Genomic DNA, 6,431 nt, shown 5'->3' with positions numbered 1-6,431 from the left:
TTGGATTACAAGAGTGAGAGCGAGAGAGAGACAGACAGACAGACAGAAAAAAGATTCAGAGCTTAAATTTACAATTGTAAACCATGATCACGTTTTATTGTACTTAAATATTGTATTATTATTATTATTATTATGATAGATTTTCAGTTGTATAGTGTTTCTATACTCATGGGTCTATGTTTGTGACTTCTAAAATGTCTGCAAAGAAATGTCATTTTACCCCCCTCTCCATTTCTGTCATTGCTTAGTCATCCTTGTTTCTTCATTAAACGGACGACTTCAGTGTTTCAGGGGAACTCTATCTTTGCTCAGGGTCTTATGATTTGGGTAAGGGTTAATAAGAGTTACATGAAAATATGAATATCACTGTCATGACCATGTGGTAATAAAGCTATACTACCAGCTACAGGTTATCTTATCTTAGCATAAAGACTGGAAACAGAGAAATTGCAAGCTCACATCACAAGTAAAATTCAAATCCTCAAACACACACTGGTATGTTAATATCCATGAAAGACCCCTCGTCATATTCTAGGTCATCATAGCCAGCATGTTACTGAACCTACTTGTATGTGTACAGACATATTGAAGTGTCTGTGGGTGTGGGCATCTTTCCTGCTGGATTGGGTCAGCAGCCTACACACCGAATCATGGGAGAGTAAAACCAGCAGGGCGTTGTAATGGCTGTCAGGATGTCAACGTCATGCCAAAGCAGCAATAACTGCAGAGACCCTCTCTGTGCAGAGGAACTGGAGCATCCTGCCCCTCTACGAGTGTAGGCAGAATCAGACCTGAGTATCTGTACACAAATCTGAGAAAGAAACACGAGAGCCGACAGGCATGTAAGTGAAAAAGAGAAGTGGGTGCGAGTGTGTACGTATGTGTGTGTACGGTTGTTTGTTTGCATGGTGGCAATGTCTTTACAGCTGAGTAGGCCAGAAGACGTCCTGGCAGCAGAAGTGGGCTAAATAACTGTCCACTGTCATCAAACAGCCTCTTGTTTATTAGGGGGAGACAGGAATGTCCATGTGACAAAAACGTGAGGGGCTGACAAGAGCTTGTTAGCTCAAGCTAACAAGCTCTTGTCCCACTAACCCAGAAAGAAAGAAAGAAGGAAAGAAAGAACTTGAACTTCAAGTTTCTAGTCCATTTAACCAATTTTCATTTTCATCCCCAAAGTATTTGTTTGTCGTTCTATTGCTTACACTTTTCCCTCCATCTCTTTGTTTCTGTTTCAGTGGCCCCACGCTCACTCACTCCTCTCAGCTCCACAGCAGGCCTGGAGTCAGCACACAAGACCGCCGGGGGCTCTCGTGCCCCTGTGGGGACCGATGTGGTTCAGTCTCTCCGGCTCACAGATGAGAGGGGGATTCCAGCGGCGGTCACATGCTTCCCTGCAGGGCTACAGAGGAGGCCGGCCATTTCATGGATGACAAGCCATACATGGTGTCCTTTATGTGGATGCATGTGCACAATTCTGGTGGCATTGCGCGGTTCTTCTGTTAAAGGCAACCTGTACGGGACACTTGCCTTTACATGTCTGGTTTCACATGTGCTGGAGTTAATGTGTGTGTGTGACAGAGAGAGAATAATGAGTTTGTTCTTGGTCCTCAGGGCTTGAAGCGGCTTTGTGTGTTCAATAGACATAAATTGAATGATTCAATATTGCAGTTGTACTAAAATATTTATGAGATGTGTTAATAAATTATCTTTAATAGACTCCTGCAGAACACATTCAATAAAACCACAATAATCTCCTGCAGGTTGTGGTGCACTTCCATCAGCAGAGGCCTGTGTTGCAGGGCTGAGGTTGGAATGGACTTTGAGGACTCTCTCGCTCCATTACAACACTGGCTGATAGCATCTATGACTCCTCGCTGCGGTTTTTACAACCTTGTTCATCTGTGTGAAATTGAAAAAGAGAGAGGGCGTCTGGGTGAAGGAACGCGAGAGGAAGAGGGACTTCAATCTGCCAGTGCCCTCAAGAGCTGTTTACATGCAACACGCAACACGCAAACAGGTCCTGTTTTAGAGATTTATAAAGCTTCACTTATTTGATCCAGGCCGGGAGCAAATAACGGCACAAATAGACCTTAAGTAAACAGTTGCACAGACTGACTGACCTATAGACAAAGTTTCTAGTTCTAGTTTTCTCCAGTCTCTCATGAGGCGAAGTGAAGACAGGCTGTGTGTAAACAAATGCATCTCAGCCGTTGAAAGATGCAGATAAAGCAGGGTAAAATGAGATCATATGTAAATATTGGTATCATCAGGGGGTGTGTGTCTGTCTGCGTGTATCAGAGGGGTGAGCAGGTTCAACAGGTCCCATGTTGGGTTGGATGCCGAGAGTGTTCAGGTGCTAGAATCCTATATCCGAGCCAGTGCTGACCATGGGTCTATATCAAGAGCCGGCTTGGGTTTCAGCCCCCGGGCGATGATGGAGGATTATTCTGAGAAAGACGGGTTCTGGCCGTGCAGCCTGAAATAACTGATCTGACCCAGCTCGTGCAATAATGAAGAGCAGAGGGAGGAGAGGGGGGAAAGATGGAGGGAGACGCACCTCCTACCCCTGAGATTTCCTTCCTGTCAGGAAGTTAAAAGAAGTGCTGTGAAACAGGAGAGAGTCTCAGAGGAGTGTTCTGGGAAGCAGCGGAGAAAAGGAAAATGTCAGCATGCCACATTCTGCAGCTCTGTTCGCAGGCCATGCATTCCTGATTCCTTGTAGACCAGGACAAACTTTGGGACACTGTCAACTAAGCTGTCAGTTTAGGGCCAAAATCCTCCATGGACAGTTGGAGCGACATGAGCGCTCTGGTCTTTGATATCGACTAAAGAGATTAAAAGGTTGGAGCCATGACACTTTCCCCCGGGGACAGCGCTGTAACGAACAGGTCGTCCTGGGTGTCTGAGGAGCAGAATACGCCCAGAGCTATGAAAAGCAAACGTAACTCAATAGATTGTGTTAATTCATCAGCACAAAGCTGTCAAAGCACAGGCAACGGTTTCTAGTTTCAAAGCCATCTTTCATACAAAACGTGTGTGTGTGTGTGTGTGTGTGTGTGTGTGTGTGTGTGTGCATGTTCTTGTGCACAGGTGTACTCTGTGTATATAATGATTTATGAGCACATGTGTTGGGATTCTCTTACATAACTTTGCATAATTACAGTGAAATTGATCAGAGTGGAACCAAAACAAGGACCATGTCACTTCTTCATGCTCCACTGACATGTTCTCTTGGTTGTGACGTTAGGAAGATTATATAACTATCCTTATAGCAAATAAGAATATTTGATATATACTGTAACTCGAACAATGTGTTATCTGCAGTTGCCCTCAGGTTATTCACTGTAAAACTGGGGAATTACAGGTGAAACATAATGTTTGTCCAGAACATATCAGATCATGTCATGTATGTTTGCATAATGAATATTCAAACAGAAGAAAAATCTGCATTCTAATGGATAAAACATATCAAAGATAACTAGGTATTAGTTTTTTCAATCCATTCATTATCTTTACTGTTTATCCTGTGGGGCTAGTGGGAGTTGGGACCAGAGCCAATCCACGCTAACTTTGGGAGAGAGGTGGGTCCCACCCTGGACAGGTCACCAGTGTGTCACAGTGCATATGTACAGTATACAGCATGTCTCTGTGTGAGAGGTCAATGCAAGCCATGCAGACACAGAACATGCTAACTTTACCTGATCACCAAACCAAGATTCAAGACCAAGATTTATTTTATTCTTAATTAAGTGCTAATCCTTTAAAATACAAGAGACAGTTAGTGGCAACATTGTTACACAGTTGTCAAATAAGACAATTATTATAGTACTTAATTATGTATATAAAATACATAGTAACGTATTTACTAACAGTTAAGAAGAAGCATGTGAACAGAGTGAAGAATGTTCCCATAGGTGCAAGTTCAGTTGACGAGTTGAGACTTGGCCCCTCCAACCTATTTATACACTGCATTACACAAGACCAGTATGTGCTGTTGGAATATAGGACGGCCTGTGACAATGTCAGGACATGTATTTATTTTACCTGTGCTGTCAATTCTATTAACATTCACGTGTTTACATTCAACTGTTCTCTTAACCGTGTCGTCTTGATTAAATGTTGCATTGCTGTAGCTGATCTGGAGCCCTTTGAGAAGCCCCATGTGATCAAGGTCTAATTTATACAAATGAACAGCTTTTCAGCTCAGTGCATTTCCTTGCAGACAGTAAAAGAAACCAGAGCATATGCACAGTTAAAAAATGTCTGCAAACCACATTTTCCACATTTTCTTCAGTTTCGGCTGCCAACAACGTGACCTACACAACCGTGTTATTACCTTACATACTGAAGCAATTCAGCAGTGAACGCTCAACACTGTCGACATATAAAGTTTAACCACCAGGCGTCCCACAGGGTGAAGAGAGTTTTCTAAAGTGTCACCATATTGATTGAGAATGAGGTGATAGAGTGTTTTGTAGCAGGACAATTCAATTTCAGATCAATGTATGAGAAACAGTTAAGAATAACACAGTGAGCTACTATATTTAAAAGTATTTAAAGTATATTTTGTGATTATGTGATTCACACTGTGTGACAAAACCAACTTGTCTGCCTCATGTCGGTTTTAAAAACAACTCCACGCAAAGACTATAGGTTCCTATAAAACATTAAACCGGTCTGCTATCTAGTGGTTACTAGAGGTACTGCATTCATGTTACGGCTAGAAATGAATGCTGAGTGAAATCAAAGTGGTTTACTGACATAAGATAAGTTTAGATTGTAATGGATAGGTAAAAAAAAAATGAGATTACTATAACTAAACCAAATTTTCGCCTATATTTATATATTAAACCTATACCCCTCATACAAAGCCATGTTTAGAGATAGACATTCAGAGAAGAAATGTGTGTGTTCTTGGAATCAAGGTATTTATTAACTCTCACAGCTTTATAGCTGTTTACTCAAATTCTGATCCATGAAATGTGAGCATAACTTAACCTGATGTTGCTCTCTATTAAGATTTGAAAAGCAGAGGGAAATTCGACTGATTCATCTGATGTCAAGTGATGTAAACATCCAGGTTAAATGTCTGGCTTTTCCACTGTCAAATCAATACTTGATCATAGATTTAATAGAAACATGTTAAGGATCATCTTGGGTATTTCTGCATGGGGATTTGGAGGTTTTGTCCACCTGGGAGTTGTTTACATTCTACATAATATATACACTCATACACCTACTGTGCAGGCTTCTGACTGGTTTTAGACTCATTCTAGTCCAGTAAATAAACAAATCCGAATTAAAATCGCAAAAGTGAAGAAAAACCTTAAAAAACTATTGAATAAAATAAAGTTTACTCTGTTTAAATTAGGATACACAGTCAGAAAAACCTCACAGCCCGCCAACCTTGATGCAACCTATATGGGACTGGTCAGAGATAGCTGGGTCTATATTTAAACCTCTCTCCCTTTTACTATCAAAACATTGCAAGTGGGTCTCTTCAGAACAGCGGGGATGATCTGTTGACCTCGAGTCTCCAGCGTGGGGAGTTCAATTTCACCTCTCTAAGCCCTGAGGGGTGAGACAGTGGTGAAGAAAATATCCAGATCCTTTACTTAGTTAAAGGTGCTAAAGCTGCACTGGAAAAAGAATACTCCATCTGCACTGAAAACTTGATAGTATCCGAGGTAAAAGTATTTAATGTTAGAGCCTCTGGCAGGGCCCTGCTGGCTGCTCCTACAAGTCCTAGCTCGCAAGTTTTTTACAGTCAGGTCTACTCAGCTCTGGAATTCCCTGCCCGACTATCTGAGATTTGCAGAGTCAGTGACAAATAGCTTCTTAGAATAGACACACATTGTTTCATAGTGTACGTAATCATGTTTTAACCTGTTTCAACCATATCAAGCGGTTTTAACTGTACTTTTATTCAAATGTGCTGTACAAATAAAGTTTTATTATTATCATACTGTTATTAATGTACAGCAAAATTATATGAGTGTTATACTATTTAATATAATATTGGATTATAACTTATTTTTGCTACATTTAGGTGTTAACGTAACATATATTCTCTTGCAGCTGCTTGAGATTAAGCTTTTTAAGTACTTTAACAAATAATAACTCATATTTAAAGATATGAATTAATCTGCTGGATATAACATATGATTTCTGTTTAAAATAACGACAGATCCCCATCACAGTTGCCTATTGCCCCTTGAGAAACTTTAGAATACTTTTCTACCAATTCTCTTGCTGATTGTAAAAATAATTATTAATAATAACAATAAGAATATTGAACAATGTGCTCCTGTCCACTGAGTCATGGACTGATCCCCAGCAGCTCCAGCCCTGCTCGTGCACACTTCATAGCAGGTGTATAAACGTGTGGCTGCAGATCAAGTCGGATCTCTGTCATGTTGTGCTTCCGG

Source organism: Pleuronectes platessa, chromosome 2, assembly GCF_947347685.1.
Source record: "Pleuronectes platessa chromosome 2, fPlePla1.1, whole genome shotgun sequence".
In the NCBI taxonomy this organism is placed as follows: domain Eukaryota; kingdom Metazoa; phylum Chordata; class Actinopteri; order Pleuronectiformes; family Pleuronectidae; genus Pleuronectes; species Pleuronectes platessa.
The sequence above is the reverse complement of the archived record's forward strand: the minus strand, read 5'-3'. Positions refer to the sequence as shown.